Source organism: Dermacentor andersoni, chromosome 6 (genome assembly GCF_023375885.2).
Source record: "Dermacentor andersoni chromosome 6, qqDerAnde1_hic_scaffold, whole genome shotgun sequence".
In the NCBI taxonomy this organism is placed as follows: Eukaryota; Metazoa; Arthropoda; class Arachnida; order Ixodida; family Ixodidae; genus Dermacentor; species Dermacentor andersoni.
Window position 1 is genome coordinate 18,338,821 of NC_092819.1, and position 18,258 is coordinate 18,357,078.

Below are 18,258 nucleotides of genomic sequence, written 5' to 3' on the forward strand. Positions count from 1 at the left end.
TTTTTCTTTGTATTGCTGTCCGCCATTTCCGACGTTGTCTTGCTTGTGCAGTTGTGTGGTTTCGGAGTTGTGCAGTTTTTTTTTTTCGTTGTCGTTTTTATCGTCATTATCGGTTTGCGTCAGGTGCGTGTGGGAGGACGGCGGAACCTTTTTTTTTGTGTGTTAAATTTTGCTTGCGCTTTTCTTTTTTCCGTTTATACTTTGTTTCATAAATCGAAAGTTTTACTGGCCGCGAACTTGCGGTTTCGCCGTTTTGGTGCTCCGAGGAGGCACATGACGTCACAACGCGCGCCTCATCGCTATTTCTCTCGCTCCCTAGTCACTACTGCGCATGCACCACTAGTAGCACCGAGCCACAGGTGTTCCGCTAGACTAGTGTTCCGCCGCTGCGCAGCGCCGCGCTTTTCCGCTGCCGCGCAGCGCCGTGCTTTTCCGCTTCCGCCGTTTAGTATGATGTCACACCGCGTTCTCGTCGTTGCGCTCGCCTCCGCTCGCTTCGCCAGCTGCGTCGCCTGACTGATAACATGTCGGATGATTGAAAAGGATAGCTCGCGTGCGCCGCTACCATAGTTGAGGCGGCATTATGGACGGCGACAATTCTGATAAGCAGGAGGAGGCCTGGAATCGACATCGGAACGAGATGAAGAGGAAACGAATCGCCCAGGAAACAGACGAACAGCGCGCCGAACGACTGGCTAAACGCCGCAACATAGCTAGACAACCAGACTAACCTGGACTTGCAATCAAGATTAACCAAGGCTAACCATGCTATGCCTTAGCTTTCGCTACGTATATCCTGGCATAGCCGAGCCAAGCCACTGCCAATGTTTTTTTTTTCTCTCTCTCTCACGCCCTAGTCACTACTGCGCATGTGCCACTAGTAGCACCGAGCCACAGGTGTACCGCCGCTGGGCAGCGCCGCGCCTTTCCCGCTGGCGCCGTTTGGTATGACGTCACATCGCGTTCCTCGTCGTTGCGCTCGCCTCCGCTCGCTTCGCCAGCTGCGTCGCATGCCTGATAACATGTCGGAGGATTGAAAAGGAGAGCTCGTGTGCACCGCAACCACAGTTGAGGCGGCAGTATGGACGGCGACAATTCTGATAAGCAGGAGGAGGCCTGCCCTACTAGAAAATCCTATTTGTTTTCAAACGGGTTTCATCAAATAGGGTTATGGAACGGGACCCCGTTTGATCCTGTTCAGTCCTGACCTGTTTAAATCCTGTTTATTCCTGTTTAAACCTGACCCGTTTAAATCCTGTTTAAACCTGACCCGTTTAAATCCTGTTTGATCCTGACCCGTTTAAATCCTGTTTAATCCTGACCCGTTTAATCCCGTCCTATCTAACCCAGACCTGTTTGCCCCTGTTCAGACCTATATTTTGCTGCATTCATACCTGGTCCTTTCAGAATGGATTGATGTTGCTTAATATAATTTACTCTTAAACCTATTTTGTACATTTGTGTATTTGCGATCAGCATTGAAGAGAAGTAGATCTGCATTATGTTTGCAACAAGAATGCCACTTTCACATGTAGGTTTGCCTGGTACATTGCTTGATACGAAGATAAACACAATTTTCGGCATAAATTGATTAGCACTACCAACACTGATGTGATACATCATGAACAAGTTTTGTATGACCCACGAGTACGTTCTCTATGTATGACCTACAAGAAAATGCACCCTGAAGAAGACTGTACCTCATTTTCATATTTACTACTAGTATGCAAATGTAATTCTTGCAGATTTAGTATTTGTTCGATTACTTGTACTCGTTTTAATGCAGTGCTTTTTGTTGTAATGGTTTGTTCACAAATCCACAGTAAAGCGTAATTTTGGGGTGAAAAATGTCAGGCAAAGTATTGGCATGTACTTGTAAGTGAAAAAGACAAGTATACTTTACGTAGGTATTTCTGTACACCAACTTGAGCTTTCATTAAGCCTGAAGTCATCCGGCTTAAAAAAAAGCATGTCATAAATGTCCCAAGCACTGTTTATTGGACCTTCTAACGGTATTTCGATGCATCCAGTCTGCCGAGAGAAGACCGCTGGAGTGGGTTGCTTGGGTGAGAGCGAGCAGGGCACCTGAAAAAGTAAAGCCAATAATTTATCTTGACTCATGCAACAGGTTGGCACATAGGCAAATTCGCCTATGTTCCCACAGATAAGAAAGGTTCAGCATTCCGGTCATAGGAGATAATGAATAAATCTTATTAAAAAATATGTGGTTTCATGCAATGCCTATGTTTCAAGGGAACATGGAGTACTGTGGGAGAATAAGCTGTCATAATTAGCAGGCGATTGAAGCAAGTGTTATAGGAAAAAGATGGACACATCGTTTGATTAGCAATAATTACTAGTATTGAAGCAACAGAATACAAACATGAAATACCTTTAAAAACAACACCGACAGGTTGAGATAATAAATTATTCAGAAACTAAACCCTTCTGCCAGCAAAATACCGTAGTGTACTGGCTTTGACATTGCGCTGCTCAGGCAGAGGGCGTGGGATTGAATCCCGGCCACAATGGCTGCATTTAGATGGCAGGGAAATGCCAAAACCCCTATGTAAGGTCTATTGGGTACACGTTAAAGGAGACTAGGGATCCCGCCAACTTGAAGTTATAAAAACCGGGGTAAATTTCGAGATAAGCAAACTCACAAAAGTAGAAGGCCCTGGCCATGCGAAGACCATATAAAGCCTTTTAAGGTAGGTGCCAGCAGCCGCAAAATTTCTTGCAAAAGCGAAATATAGCAGAAGCGGTATTTTTCCGTAGATCACTTTTGCAAGGTATTTTACAACTTGACACCCGACATGTTGGGCATCTACGGGCAACAGCAATTCTTGCACAGATCATAGCAAACACTGTTGCACCTAGGTATACATAGACACATAGGTATAGGTACAGTCGCTGACTGATTTTCCGGACTCCGAAAATTCGGACTTGATTACTCGGTCTGCTTCACGGCACCGCCATTCTCCCCATGGACCATAATGTATAACAACTTCCGAAAGTTCGGTCGCCTTGCAACCTCTCGTCTGATTTTTCGGACACTCCTTGAGCCAACTTGATCGAGAGCACCATGCACCGACTCTGACCGTTGCATGGTTCTACTTGCTGAACGACATTTTTGTTTTGAACAGAGCCTCCTTGCTGCCCCACGAAGTGGCGCTACTGCAAATCCCTGCTCATCATCATCGTCTCTGCCTGGTTTGTAGCTACAGCAGTTCCGGTCTCAGCTTAGTATGCCATGTCAAGACAATCCAGCAGCTGATTTGTTTGTTTCTTCGTGCACGACGCTGCGAGTAGGCCAGGTTTTTTGTTTGTGCAACTGATGTCGGCGTGACGATGTTTGATGAAGCAAGATGGGCCAGTTCATTCCACTAATATCTAGAATAGCTACCTGTAAGCACCACCTACCTTTCAACAACATTTGCAAAGCAAAAAACCTCATCCTGAAAAGTCTGCACATGACGACATCGGTAGCATCATCAGCATGGGGCCTCAAGATAATTCGGCAAGCCAAGAAATTACTGACAGCACGAGTGCAAGCATGCCAACAGGAAATCAGTGGCTGAATAATGCACCTTCTACCAATTGGTAGACAGTGCATTTTCGCAAAGCCCTAACTATAGCAGATCATTGTTCAGGAGTTCCCGAATGCACAACTCTATGCCATTTTCACACAGACTCTAGGGAAGCACCTCTGCACAGTTGCAAGAAAAAAAGCTAGATGCCCCAAGAGAAATGAGCCCACTCAAGCCATGGAAGTTGTGTTTACCTTGTCTTCCTACAACTACTCAAAACCTAGGACTGCTGTTTTGCACAAGGGAACAAACGTCAACATTGGTGCCTCGCCCAACACAAGTGGTCTGCGCTGTAGAAGGTGCCATAAGTCAGCCCACAGATGAGGCCCACACCAGTGCTTTCAGTGTGCTGTACAAATTGCAGAAGCACAGCCTACAAGCTTGTCTGCCTTAGTGTGATCGCACCAATGAACGAAAACTAACGAATCAAGTTTGTTTCGTGCCGAGAACAGTTGCCTATGCTGGCTTGGTTTGTTGTGTAGGCATGTAAATAATGAAAAGGCCTGCATCACTATCTCTGAAAAAAAAAATCATGTAACAAAGCACGTACAGTACACAGGTGCAGTGTCTATCACATACCATTTCGTGCAGTAGAGGCTACATCGGATAAACCGGCCAATGTATAAATGACTGGCAGCGTGACCAAGCAAACTTGATGCATGGGTCAGTTAGCAGTGGTAGTGCGCTGCTCTCGGCGCACATGCACCTATGTTTGAAAGCTGCTTGATCGTGACAAAATATAAAGACAAAAGTGCTGGAGAGATATCTGAGGCTTTCCTTATATGTATGACGAGGAACCTAGCGCTAGCTCCCCATGCAGAGAATTACTAGACAGTGAGACTGCTTCTTATCATTGTAAAACAAGTGTCACGCTCACCATGTTTCTGTGCGAACAGCATGTATTCAGATCTGTTCTCCCCCTTTCACCTTTTGCACAATATCACTGTGCGAGCAATAATACTGAACTGTTAGTAGCACTCTGTCCTGTTGCCTCCTTTCTTTCCTTGTGAATTGTGTGCTAAATAAGGCTTTTTTTGGTGAAAGAGTGCTAGTTTAACGCATAAACTAGCGCCATGGCACTTTGCAATAAAGGACTGTTATAATTCTCTAAAAATTTGTCCATGCAGAACAGTGTCAAAAGAACACCTTAAAGAAAGAACATGAGTGTATCTATCATAAAGACCAATCCTTGTCTTTTTTCCTTAACATAATTTTCAATACCGATATTGAAGTACAAGCTCACCATATTATATCACCTTGTCAATGAAGCAAGGCACAATGGTGCCCAACTGTCGCGGGACCAACTTGGATGTGGAGATCAGCGCAGATCAGCAACATAGCATGGTCTGCTTACACTTCTTTTCCAGGTCCAGCCATACCTACAGCAGCTATAAAACAAGTGAGCTTAGAATCACAAGCGAAACAATATAAAAAGTGACACTGAACAAAGCAACTTTCGTTAAGCATAAATAGGATCGAAATGCTGACATTATGCCCATAAGTAACTTCACTTTGAGCAACAAAGCATCCAATTTAAGAAAGATTATATGTATCAGCTATCTATGTGAGAAAGATTAATCGAACGCCCTCTATTTGCCATACCCCTCCCCTTATGCATGGATGTCTCCCTGACTGAGTGAGCTGATCCCAGGTATAGTGTAATTAAAGGGTGTCACTTGGTGGGCCAATCCCAATACCATTGCATGACTTGTACAATAATTTTAATGTGTTGTAATGCTGGCCATCCTGCAGGCACTGCAACATTATAGCACCCATAAGGCTAATGGTATTACCTGATAAGGTTAACTAATAGGTGTCCCCAGAAGCATAACTCGGCATGTGTACTCGGAGGCCATTATTATAAGAGAAGCAATGGCAGAGGTGAAGCTTTATCCTGTGCCATATGCAAAATGGCCGAGCACGCCCAGCTTCTGGTTACATTCTCACTTGTGACCACTGCAACAGGCTGACTGACATGTGTAACCAGCAGTTTGTAGGACCACATTTTCATACCCTGCAATTTGTTTTACATCTGAAGAGATCAGCCTCAAGCTCCATGATGCGCTGCACTCAAGAAGCATTATAAACTGGCAACATTTAAATGCTATGCTGCATGGTTTGTTGCATGCTTTAGGAATTTACTTATTTATTATACACATAGCTCATAGGCTCCAGTTGGAGTATTGCATGAGGTGGCAAGAAAACAAATTCTGAACAAGCAGAACATTCAACAAAACAAGTCAGACCAAAGAAGAAAAAATAACATACTCTCCTAATGGGACTATGTATCTGGCAGCTAGCTTCTAAAAAAGACAATTAGGAATCTTTTACTACTGGTAGCGCTTTAGGGGATGGAATGTAGAATTCCAAGCTTCATACACTTTTAAGCCACCTTTCGTGGCTTTTTGTTTTGAACTCCTATTCTCTGTACTATTATAGAAATGAATACCCCCTCCAAAATAAAACAAAGAAAAACATGTAATGCACAGTAATGTAACACAATAATGTAATGCACAACAGTGAATACTTAGAAAAATGTAATTAAGAACATGGATTCTATGTGGGCACAGATGTTAGAAGTCTACATGAAAGCATAATAATAAAGGTGGGCAAAGCATTTATGCTTTTGTCGGGCAAGCTGCAGCAAGACATACAGGTAAAGCATGCCTCACAACACAGTCCCTAAAAATATCTGTCACAATACAGTGAGTAGGTATATCATGCATATATACAATAGCTCCTAATTACATTTAACTCGGAGGGGGCTACCTATGTAACTTGATCAAACTGAAGGTGGGCCAAATTCTAAATATACGATTCAAGTAGACAGAAAATGGACGTTATGAAAATGCATCTACAGCAAAAGTGTTGTACATTATTGTTGTACATTATGTCATACCTGCCAACCTGTGAACATAATATTTTGTAAAAATGCTGCACACACTAAATTCTTTGTTGGGGACATAGCATACATTATTTTAAAGCTTGCTCTCAGCAACCCCATTGTTGCATACACACACACATTATTAATAAAGGGAAAATCGCACATCTACCCGCTCGTAGCAATTGCTACAAAAGAAACCCGTACGGATTCGTCGAAAGGAAAGCCTCACAATTGAAAAAAAGAAACCGTCCAGGTCTGGGACTCAAACCCGGGACCACCGCCTTTCCGGGACAGCCGCTTTACCATCTAAGATAACCAGGCGGCTAGCAGATGGCCGGGCCAAGTCGAATTTGTCGACAACATGAAGCAAAGGCAAGGGTCTGACGTAATAGTTCTGCGGAAATGCGCAAGGTGTAGAGAAGTAATTAATAAAGGAGAAAAAAATATTATGTCAAACCCTTGCTTTTGCTTCGCGTTGTCAAGTAATTCGACTTCGCCCTGCCATGTGCTAGCCAGCTGGTTATCTCAGATGGTAGAGTGGCTGCCTCGGAAAGGCGGTAGTCCCGGGTTCGAGTCCCGGACCAGGACGAATTTTTCTTCAACTGTGCGGCTTTCCTTTTGAGGAACACATACAGGTTTCCTTTGTTGCAAATGGTACGAGCGGGTGGATGTCTGATTTTCCCTTTATTAATTACTTCTCTCCACCTCATGTGTTTGCGCAGAACTATTACGTCACACACACATTATCAACCATTATTTAACTTGTCGTGCAGCACGAAAAGCAGCAGCGAACTTGAAACCAGTGACTGACAACATTTTTTTTTAGATTACAGAGCTTTACGCTGCTTCAGGAATTTATATGACTAAACTTCCTAAAAGCACGTGCCCCTCTGATGTTCTCGTTAGAGATATTGCATCGCTAATAATAAAGCAGTACAAGTACCATTATAATTAATTTTTTACATGCATTTTAACAATGTCATACCGTCAATCTCTCAACAGCTTTAAAACATCTTAACCAACACAACTTCATTGTCTTTCTAAAATGACATTAATAAAATTGTAAAATGAGCCCACATTTGTAAACCCACGAAAAATTCAGGAGTTTCCAAACATGGATGATACCAACAAAATCTGCAGCTCTTGTAAGTGGCAGCAACTGCTTTGCACACACCTTGTCACAGCATGCACATCAGGTACTTTTCCGTGCTGTTGAGGCTGCAGAAGTGCCGCAGGTGCATATGTGGAGGTGCCTCTGGTTCACAAAATCTTGCCATCCCTAAACAATAATAAATACTTATATATTGTAATCCCTGCTGAAACTGCAAACTTGTGATATAAAAAGATCACGTCATATTTTGAAAAAAGTCTCATACAACCAGTTACATGAAGCTGCAACTGGTTGTGCAAATATCTGATTGTAACATCACAGGCGGTTAAATAACACGTAAATCGAACTGTAGAGAACATGAATCTACTATGAAAAGGTTCACACAAACGTACAGCTGTATAACGTGAAATGTGAATTGTACTATCAAAAAATTCCTTAGGACATGAAAAGCGTTCCAAAACCTAACTTGTCTATGCGGCGCAACAAAGCACTGCTCCCAAAGGACGATGCGCTTAAAATTACAACAGACCACCTCATTTCTGGAGAGACAATACAGAAAAGAGAAAGATTTTTCGATTAAAAAGAAACATTGCTTATGTAATTTCGGCTTCTCTGCTAGATCGGAATCCTTTACAAGTACACGAAAACACACAGGACACTAATACACGTCATCTGACGACACACTATAAACAGAAGAATTTCCATACAAGCTAAAAATCTGGCCATGCGTCGACGAAGAAATCGGGTGCTATCTCGCGCAGCTGTTAGCTGTGACGACGACACATCGACGTACTACTTCTAGAAATGACTATACCATTTCTTAATGAAAAATTATGTACACAAACAGTAACTTTCTTTGCTTGAATTTTTGTGCCCATTTAGATCAAAGAACCACCCGCGCTAGCGTGCTTCATAGGTGAAAGTAAATAAACCACAGATAGAGCTGTTGGTAACATGAATACGTTTTAGGGCAATTTCCATGGAACTTTTTGCTAAATGTGCACTGCGACATGAAGAACAACCATTTGAAAAGCACATTTATAATTCTTGCTGCTTTACAAATCCGGATCCAGTTGTTGCACGGATCTTGCGATACGTACAACAACGCACACTTCACGAACCATAGACAGGAAGAATGCGCGCAAGCGCCGGACTTACCTTTCTAGGCGTACTCGGAAAACGCTCCTTTTAGCGTCACAGGTGCCGCGGCATCGACTGCACCAACGGTCCTTCCGGCGCACACACTGTTGAATTGCGGATCAACTACAGGACGTAAGAGCACAACTTTCACCAAATTCTTCCGTACAGCGCGATACGATGCGACAGTGCCAGAGGAGGAGATCCTGTTCATGAGCCCGGAACAAAGGAAGCGCGAAGGGTCATATCTTCGACATCGGCGCACCACACGAAGGATACTGCGGGCTACATTACGCGGTCCCAGGGGTTTTGTGATTCTCAATGCATACAAAATGCACCACAATTTCTCTCGGCACAGCGTACACATGATTAAACAACTACATCGGACGGCGTCAATGCAGCAAGCACTCACATGTGGCGACAACTGAGGACGGCAAAATAATATCACCTGTAACTTTACCGGCGCTACCTGTGCTGCCATCTGTAGGCCGCCACCGAAAGCGACCGTGCTTTCGGTGATCTCATGGATGGTGACGGCGTTGTATTTCGATGTTATGCGAGTCGTACAGCGTCTTGTACGACGTGTTTCAGCAACGTTGCTTTTAATAGAGAGGACAGCAATCTGCGTATACGCCGTATAGACGTCTCACCCACTTGAAAAACACAACAGCAAATTTTCAGTCTGTCGTATTTTGGGACGTTGTGACTGTCGTTCTGTTCTCTGTAGTGTGACGCCCTGTAGTCGAAAATTCTGTAGTTCCTGATCAATATTTGATTAAAAATTGACAGAGGTAATTTTAAGGTTATGTAAAATTATTAATACGAAATAAAATAAAAAAATAAAAGTAGAAAAAAAAATGCTTTTTGCCTAGGATTCGAACTTTGGACCTGACGGTTCCGAGACAAGCATCTTACCACTGCACCACGCCAAACATCACTGCTGGCGTATGTTGAACCTATGTCAAGAGTGTAAATTGCTGTCTGGGTTGCTGTTTACATTTGCATTTTAAAAGCCACGATGCGCTTTCACTTCACCGCGTCAACTGCCGCATCTCTAGATGAGCAAAAGTGTTGTTACCATCGCCAGGTACATCGTGGAGTGCTAGACCATCGATTTTGCTGTAACGATATCCATATTTCATACGAAATTCAGAAACAGACAACGGTGACCGGGGACACTGAGGGTTGTTACTGCTAATTTCGACAGTTGTCTCTTGCTCTTTACACTTTTGAGCTCGCATATAATTCGTGTGTTCAATACAATATAGCTACATAAACACTCGTGGGTGAGTCTTCATCTCGACAGAATACTGGCTTCTCACGGCAGCGCTGTACCAGATTAATGAGACCCGAGCGAGACAGCTTTTCACGCAACTTTGTGGAACAATCCAAAACTTCTTTCCCGCTTCGCATATGCTTGTGCAATATTTCTGGGAAATTAACTAATGTGTCAGTGTAACCGCACATGTAAGTCCACAGGCCTGTGTGCCCCATCTTACCAAATAAAACAAAGCGGATACGCAGCCATTCCCACAGATGGTATGATTTTGATCAGCGGCCGATTTTGAGGAGGCCGGTAGGGCGTTGCTGGTGCCGCGTCGTCACGGCACAATTATAACGATTGGCAACGTCGACTTTAATGCCGGTGTCGGTGCTATCAGTACTGCCGGCTCCAAAGAAGCACGATTGAATACCGCGCAAGAAAAAAAGTACAGTGTACACCACCGATGCGAAGCTGACATTTTAAAGGGCCGCGACGGAAAGTGCTTCTGTTGCGACTTCAGAACTCTTGGCCGTCGCGACCGAATGTTTCTGTTGCGACGTCAGAATCGCTGTCGTAACGTCAGAAATGTCTGTCGCAACTTCAGAAACGTTAGGAACTTCTGTCGTACAACAGAAATTGCTGTAGTTGCAGCAGGAATTCCTGTGTCTTTTTCAACTGGGCAGGACCGGGAATCGGTTTGAAATTCGCAGCTAGCATATCGCAGTTTGGTCTGTGAATGTTCCGAGGTGGTCACGCAATTTCTGTAGAGCTTGATTAATGGCCCCAATTTAGCACTAGGGGCTAAATTGTCAGGATGTCGAACAATAAAAAGTTCCTCCCCAGTTCTATTCAAGCATTAAACTCGTATGCATGATACCATCCAGTATGGTTGCCACAAAGCTCCAGAATAAACCAGCTTTTGTGCCAAACAGGCGACCCTATATGGTGCCACTGTGTCCAGTATAAGCCAGTTTAGTTGCAAACAGGGCCCCTTTTAAGACCCATTTCTGCTTGAACTGGTCGTGCCTATACCTGCTTGCATGCCAAACGGGACCCCGCTCAGCCCTGTTCATGTGTGAACTGGTCCAGTTTATACCTGTTTGCATGCCAAACGGGACCCCGTTCAGACCTGTTCGTGTGTAAACTGGTCCAGTTTATACCTGTTTGCATGCCAAACGGGACCCCGTTCAAACCTGTTCGTGTGTAAACTGGTCCTGTTTATACCTGTTTGTTGCTAAACAGGTCCCTGTTAAAACCAGTTTAAACCTGTATAACCCAGTTTGAATTTAAATAGGATTTTCCAATAGGGTGGAATCGACATCGGAACGAGATGAGGAAACGAATCGCCCAGGAAACAGACGAACAGCGCGCGAAACGACTGGCTAAACGCCGAAACGTAGCTAGACAACCACACTAATCTGGACTTGCACAATCAAGATTAACCAAGGCTAACCGTGCTATGCCTTATCTTTCGCTACGTATATCCTGGAATAACCGAGCTAAGCAACTGCCAATTTTTTGACATCGTGCGTGTACCCGTCGCATCGTTGCCGCGCCTAGCCGCGCCACCATGTGCTCTCGTGCCCCACTGAAGCGGGCGAAGTATGACGCGAAGGATTTGGCAGGGAAAGTTGAAATATTGAAAGACTTGAAGGCAGGGGTGCCTCGGCAGGTCATAATGAATACATTCAACGTGAAGAGAAGCACGCTGAGCACGTACGTGAGAAATGAAGCGGAGATTCTTCAGGCGTACGACAGCGACAAGTTCGAAGAGAAGAAGCGTTGTTAAGATGGATTGCCGATTCGCGCGGCGCACAGCTGCCTTTGAGTGGCCCCCCTTATCTGTGCTCAGGCCGAAAAGTACGCGCTGAAGCTCAGCATCGGAAGGCTGGATCGACCGATTCAAGAAAAGACACAGCCTGGTCTTCCGAAGCGTGCGCGGCGAGAAAGGGGCTGTGAATGAAGGCGTTGTCGAAGATTGGAGGGCCGGATTACCCACACGGCTAGCCGATTATGATACCTGCAACATTTTTAACGCAAATGAGACGACCCTCTTCTACATAGCCCTGCCGGATAAAACCCTCACATTTAAGGGGGACCCTTGCGTTGGCGGTAAACGAAGCAAGGACAGAATAACAGTTTTGCTGGCTGCCAACATGACTGGCACGGAGCGGCTACCGCTATTGATAGTCGGCAAAGCACAAAATCCGAGATGCTTCAAAAGCATAAAGAAACTTCCCGTAGACTATCGCTTGAATCGAAATGCGTGGATGACCTCAACGATATTTCAGGCCTAGCTGCGCGAACTGCATGGACCGCCGCTTTTGTGCAAAATCGCGCAAAGCGCTAATTGTTCTAGATAACTGTAGTGCGCGCAATAATGTGTCGGGGCTGACAAACATGCAGCTGCTTTTTTTGCCGCCTAACACAACGGCATACAGAAGACAAGTGCTTGAGCGCATGTTGCTCTGTATGGAGGCAAAGAAAAAATATGATGGAACTCTGCTTAGTGCAGTGCACATGATGGGGCGTGTTCTGATAGCGAAAATGTGCCCGTCATGGATGCGTGTTAAGTGCCGCGCCGCACTGCTAAAGAGACCGATGACGCCCTTAAAGTTTTGGAGGACATCTGTGTCGTTTCTCCCGACAGTCTGCGCGGACTGCGCCACCTACAAGAACTCCGAAAAGTTGTGCTTTCCGCGCAAATTTCTCGCGCGGAACAAGCAACAATAACCAGTTATTTCATGAAGTAAAGGTATGTTGATGTTTTTGGCATTTTTTGAGTTATTATAGTCGAAACCTCGTTCATTCGAGATTCGGTTAATTCGGGCATTTTCTCCGGTCCCGTGAAATGCGAATTAACGGGGTTTTACTACAAGGGCTTTTTAGAACGTCCTATTCACATATTAGTACTCTATTTCTCAAGAGTGTATATCAGATTTGTCTGCTTTAGATAAATTCAAATGCAGGTGACCGAATTTTTATATATTTTTTCGTTACTGAGCCACAGAATTCTATAGCTGATAGTTTCGTTTTTATTGTAATAGTAGATGTATATCAACACCCGATATCCAAGCAAAATTTTGCCATGTGTACCTCTTGCAGTTAAGCAATCAATACACAGGCGCCATTTCAGAGGCGCCTCATCCGGAGATATTTAATGGACTCTACCTGTGGTATGTCTTCAAGATGCATTGCGAATTTTGCAGTAGAAGTCGCGTGCCATTTTAGGCTTCGCTGTCCGTTTAATACGCCGCTGCTTGCTGAAGTTTTCAAATACTTACTTTGCAGAATTTGCTGTTCCAAGTACCACCAACATTGACACCAACAATGTTGGAGAGTATCTAACCCTGTAATGCCCACACACAGTTCTACATCAATGAAAACACACATAATTTATTCACCTTTATTTCTCGCCATGGAGCGTACATATGTGCTTAATGCAACAAAATGTGTGAGTAAATTTAATTAGCACTGCAGTTAGCAATTACCTTCATAAGCTATTGACAACTGACACTTGGCTGTAGCCTAATAATGTCGCTACTTGCGTTTCACGTGCGCAAATTTGAATTTCCAAGTCTCAAACGGCGCAGTATACGTTGTGTATCACAGGGTTAAAAGGGTCCTGAACCACCTTGGTGACTTGGTGACTCGCCTATTCATCGCATGAATAGGCGGAAACACTTGTATTAGCATAAACAGTGATGTATGCACTGAGCCAGCATTTTCCAGGATGCATACCGAGCCTGCGGGCACGTATGACATCGTTACATATATATTTAGTGGATCTGCAACGACATATTAATGGGCTGTAGGCTTGCCTTTCTTTCTAAAAAGCCAATCGGTGATATACGTTTATTCATCGTTTGAATAGGCGGAAACACTTGCATTAGCATAAAGAGTGATGTATGCGCCAAACCAGTGCTTTCTAGGGAAGTTAGTGGATCTGGTTGCGCTGACATTTTAATGGGCTATAGGCTTACCTTTTTTTCTCGAAGGCCAATCGGTGATATACGTTTAGTCATAGCGTAAATAGGCGGAAGCACTTTTGCATTAGCATAAGGAGTGATACTTCGCATGATTCCCAGAGTGCGAGAGATGTACAAAATTTATTATTGGGAAGCTTCATTAGGATGGATCGCTGGGTTTTCTTCGTATGTCCAACTGGTGAGTCTCTGTAGCAGCTTCAATAAAACAGTAATAATAATAGCAATAAAAGTACGTATCACACCCCTCACTCAAGTCTGCAATCCTAATTAATTGACTGCGGTTTAAGAGGCATTATGTAAGCATTATACCAGTGCTAACATAAGGGGCAGAATTTCGGAGGTTGACAAAGAAGCTCGAGAACAAGTTAAGGACCACGCAAAGCTCTATGGAACGAAAAATGTTAGGCGTAATGTTAAGAGACAAGAATAGAGCTGTGTGTATCAGAGAGCAAACGGGGATAGCCGATATTCTAATTGACATTACGAGAGAGAGAAAAAGAAAGGAGCTGGGCAGGCCATGTAATGCGTAGGATGGATAATTGGTGGACCGTTATAGTTACAAAATGGGTGCCAACAGAAGGGAAGCGCAGTCGAGGACGGCAGCAAACTATAGGAAATTCACAGACGAAAGTTGGAATAAGTTGGCGCGGAACAGGGGTAATTCGAAATTGCAGGGAGAGGCCTTCGTCCTGCAGTGGACATAAAAACAGGTCGATGATGATGCTTATATGTAATTACTTTATATCGCCGGATGTTCTGAAGTGACAATCGGCTGAGCCTAGGCATAAGAACCTTGAAGGCCCACATTCTTTCATCGTTGCTATTGTAACGTTCTATGCTACGCGCATACGTAATACTTCCGGTATACGAAATGCACCGGCTGTAAAACGACTGCAATTACAATAGCCGGCTTCTGCTGGCAACTTAATGCAAAGGGCCCAGCTTTCAGCGTCGCTGGAACTAAGCACGCATGTTGCGACACCTGAGAGGCACTGTTAGGATCAGCCTGCAGGGGTACTGCTCTGCAAAGCTATTTCAGCCCGCTGCACGTGCTTCGATCGACCCGCGGTGCTGGCGCCCTTCGGAGAACCAGCGAGGACGACAGCGCTAACCGACCATGCGCCTCGCTCGGAGAATCGGTGACGGCAACAGGGCGGGCCACGTTTGGCGCCCCGTGTATTGTTGATTCATTTGCTGGGTCTTCATGGTCGCTCTCTGCAGCAAGAAGAGCTTCCCTAATAAAAGCGTGCTTTGCGGTACATTTTCCTCGGGCCCCAGGATTCGTCACAGTCTGCTGACACTCGTGGCGACTACAGGAGAAAGGCAGCTCTGCAGTTTAGAGGCGCAGGACAATGGACAACTGGCGGGCACGCTGCGGGGGTCAGCTCGGGGAACCAACGCGCCTTTCAAGACTCAAGATAATGGACAACCGGCGGGTCGACTGCGTTGACGTTTGACGCTGCGAATCGGCGGTGAATTGCCGTTTCCCTCACCTAGGGATCTAGGGAACACGGAATGTTTATAAGCGGCTGTTGTCGGCTGCTAGGTGTGCTCGTCAATGTGCTCGTCATCGTGCTCGGTGATCGTGCTCGTGAGCTGTGTGCTCGTTTGCTGTATGCATAGTCTGGCGTGTGCCATTTGGGAGTCACGTTAGACTGTCGAATGTCTCTCTTGTTTAAAATGTAAATACTGTAAATAAACTCTGTACGCCCTGTCCTCCCCAAGTTCCTCTCTACGACCTACAACCCCTTCAACTGGTGGCAGCAGCGAGATCGTCCTCCAAATCTAATAACTGATTGGCAGCGGTGAGATCAGCCTACGGCTCGTAGATCGGCCTACGGCTCGTAGATCGGCCTACGACTCGGAGACAGCAACGGCAGCTCACGGACTTTGGGACATGATGACCGACCGGTATCCCGATCAAGTTGGAGGCGACTTGGGATTGACCACCTCTTGTAACTGACTGGATACGGCGGAGGACTGGTGATATGGTGCTGCTTCAGTGGGTAAGCGTTTGGTTTTGGCTGTAAGATTTACCAGGCTTCAATTTCTCTGTGTTTGTAGATTTGATTCGCTGGGGATCTTTTACTTGTATTCTGATTTACGTGGGTATCGCAGCAAGTATTGTGTGACAGCAGAGCCAAAGCTTAAAGTAGCGACCATGGTCCTATTGTGTTTGAGGACAGCTGACCTGTTGTTGTTGTGTGAAGAGATCGAGGTAGACGTAGAGGAGGACTTGACGGAAGCAGAGATTCGTAAGACCATTTTGCAAAGTGGCAATGATATGAAATTCATAGAACAAATGGGCAAATGAATTCTAAGTAAAAGTAAGGAAGGGGAATCAATTAGGCAAGAACAGCAAGAGCGAGAGCGAGAACGCCAAGAGCGTGAGCAAAAACGGCAAGAGCTTGAAAAAGAAATGGCAGCAGTGAACAAACAGATACAGGATGTGCAGCAGTTAAACGCACGAAGTCAACAGCGGCTTGAGGAATCTGTAGGCTGGATGCAGCGAAAGTGGGAGGAAGTCGATAGCAGATTTCAGTCGAAAGCCGAGGAAAGTAGTAGTACCTGTGAGATAAGCAGCACGTTCACAGGTGAACTCGAAGTGCTAGCAGCTAACGATGCCTTAGTGGCAACAGAGGTCGTCATAGGCCGTAATGAGAGCGACGAGGTGCTGTGCCAACAGAGCACTGTAGAGACAGCTGGGCCAGCTGTGAATGAATTGGCACAGTCACCGCGCTTGCGCGTCGCATCTAATGTTAACGAGGTCGTTAGCGAGGTACAGAGTACTGCTGACACGACAGACGCGAGCACCCATGTCGAGTCAGATCTGCGTGCCGAAGAGAAGTGCCAGCTGGACGATGCAGTTGAGGGCAGTTCGCAGGATTGCGAGCTCCGTAGCTCAAGAGAAGACAACTGCATTGTTCAGGGATCGGTGCAGCTCTCCGCGAGTCTAGGTAGTGTAGGATTTGTCGGACGATCTCGCCGCTGCCACCATTTGTAAGATTTGGAGTCGGGCTCGTAGGACGATCGGAGGAACTTGAGGGGACAGGATTTAGGCGAGCAGGATTTATTTACATTATTTACAGTTGAACATGAGATACATCGACAGTCTAGCGTGGCTCCCTAATGGAGCACGCAAGACGAACATACAGCAACGGAGCACACAGCTCACGAGTACATTTCGAGCACTACAACGAGCACACTTTAACAGCCGACAACCGCTGCTTATCAGCACTTGGTCCCCCCTTGATGCCAATGGGACGGAAACGTTCGTCCAGTCATTGTAAACACGCCGCCTCTCCCCGGGACGGCTTACACACACACACACACACACACACAAACACACACACACACACACACACACACACACACACACACACACACACACACGTGCATGGCCCGGAGCCGACGTTAGAGGGGCTTCGTAGAACTCGGAGCGACCCGGGTAGCGCGCCCGGGTAGCACATTGTCTTGGTCGGCGCGTGGGAAGGAGCCTACGACGACATTCCCGCGGCAACTCCCCCACCCGTAGCAGATCAGGCCCGCGTTGGGGAGTTCGGTAACAATAGTTGGCCCGCCGAACTCATTCCGTCACAACGGCGACGAGGCTAGAGCGTAACGGTGGCGGTTTCAGCACAAAGCCTGCTTCGTCAAACGCATCCTAGCTGAAGCGACGGAGAGTGGAGGACGTGCGTATTGTTCCCGACACAAAGTCGACTTAGTCACGCCGTGGCTAGAGGTTGGCGGCGGCGTTCCAAGATGAGGTTGCCACCGCTGGCGTAAATGGCTGGCAAACTTGCACTGCAGCTGGCCGTTCTTAACAGTAGCCAAAATAGTGATGATTTAGTTCAGAATCATTCGGACTGTGCGGGTGAGACAGCGATCGACACCGACGGGCTGTGTGCCGATGCACAGCGTGAGCTGGACAATGCAGTAGAGGGCAGTTCGCAGGAGTGCGAGTTGCATAGCTCGAGTAAAGCCTGCTGCATTGTTCCAGAGTCGGTTGAGCTGTCCGCCAGTCGAGGCAGAGAGAGAGTAGATTTAAATAATAATCACTCAAACTGTGCGGGTAGAAGACCGATCCTGGCGGAAGATATGTGTACCGGCCAGCACGAGGCGCGAGAGGGCGGCATGAAAGCGAGTTCAAAGAGAAAGCGCCGGAGAAAGAAGCGCCGTAAAGATCGGAATGCGGCGAATAATGTAGCGCAGCCAAGGACGGCGACATACGCAAAAAGCCAAGGCGCGAGGAAAAGAAAGGTGCGGCCGTCGTTGACGACGTG

The 18,258-nt window shown here is 45.9% G+C and overlaps 1 long non-coding RNA gene across 1 annotated transcript; it reads right to left on the reverse strand.

Moving 5' to 3' along the window:
- Window positions 1-1,975: 1,975 nt before the first annotated feature.
- LOC126521302 (uncharacterized) lies at window positions 1,976-10,236 on the reverse strand. The gene is made up of 4 exons (XR_007597217.3): window positions 8,744-10,236; window positions 7,649-7,753; window positions 4,834-4,978; window positions 1,976-2,085 (listed from the first exon to the last, which is right to left on the reverse strand). It is a non-coding gene; the product is annotated as an uncharacterized lncRNA (long non-coding RNA).
- Window positions 10,237-18,258: the final 8,022 nt, after the last annotated feature.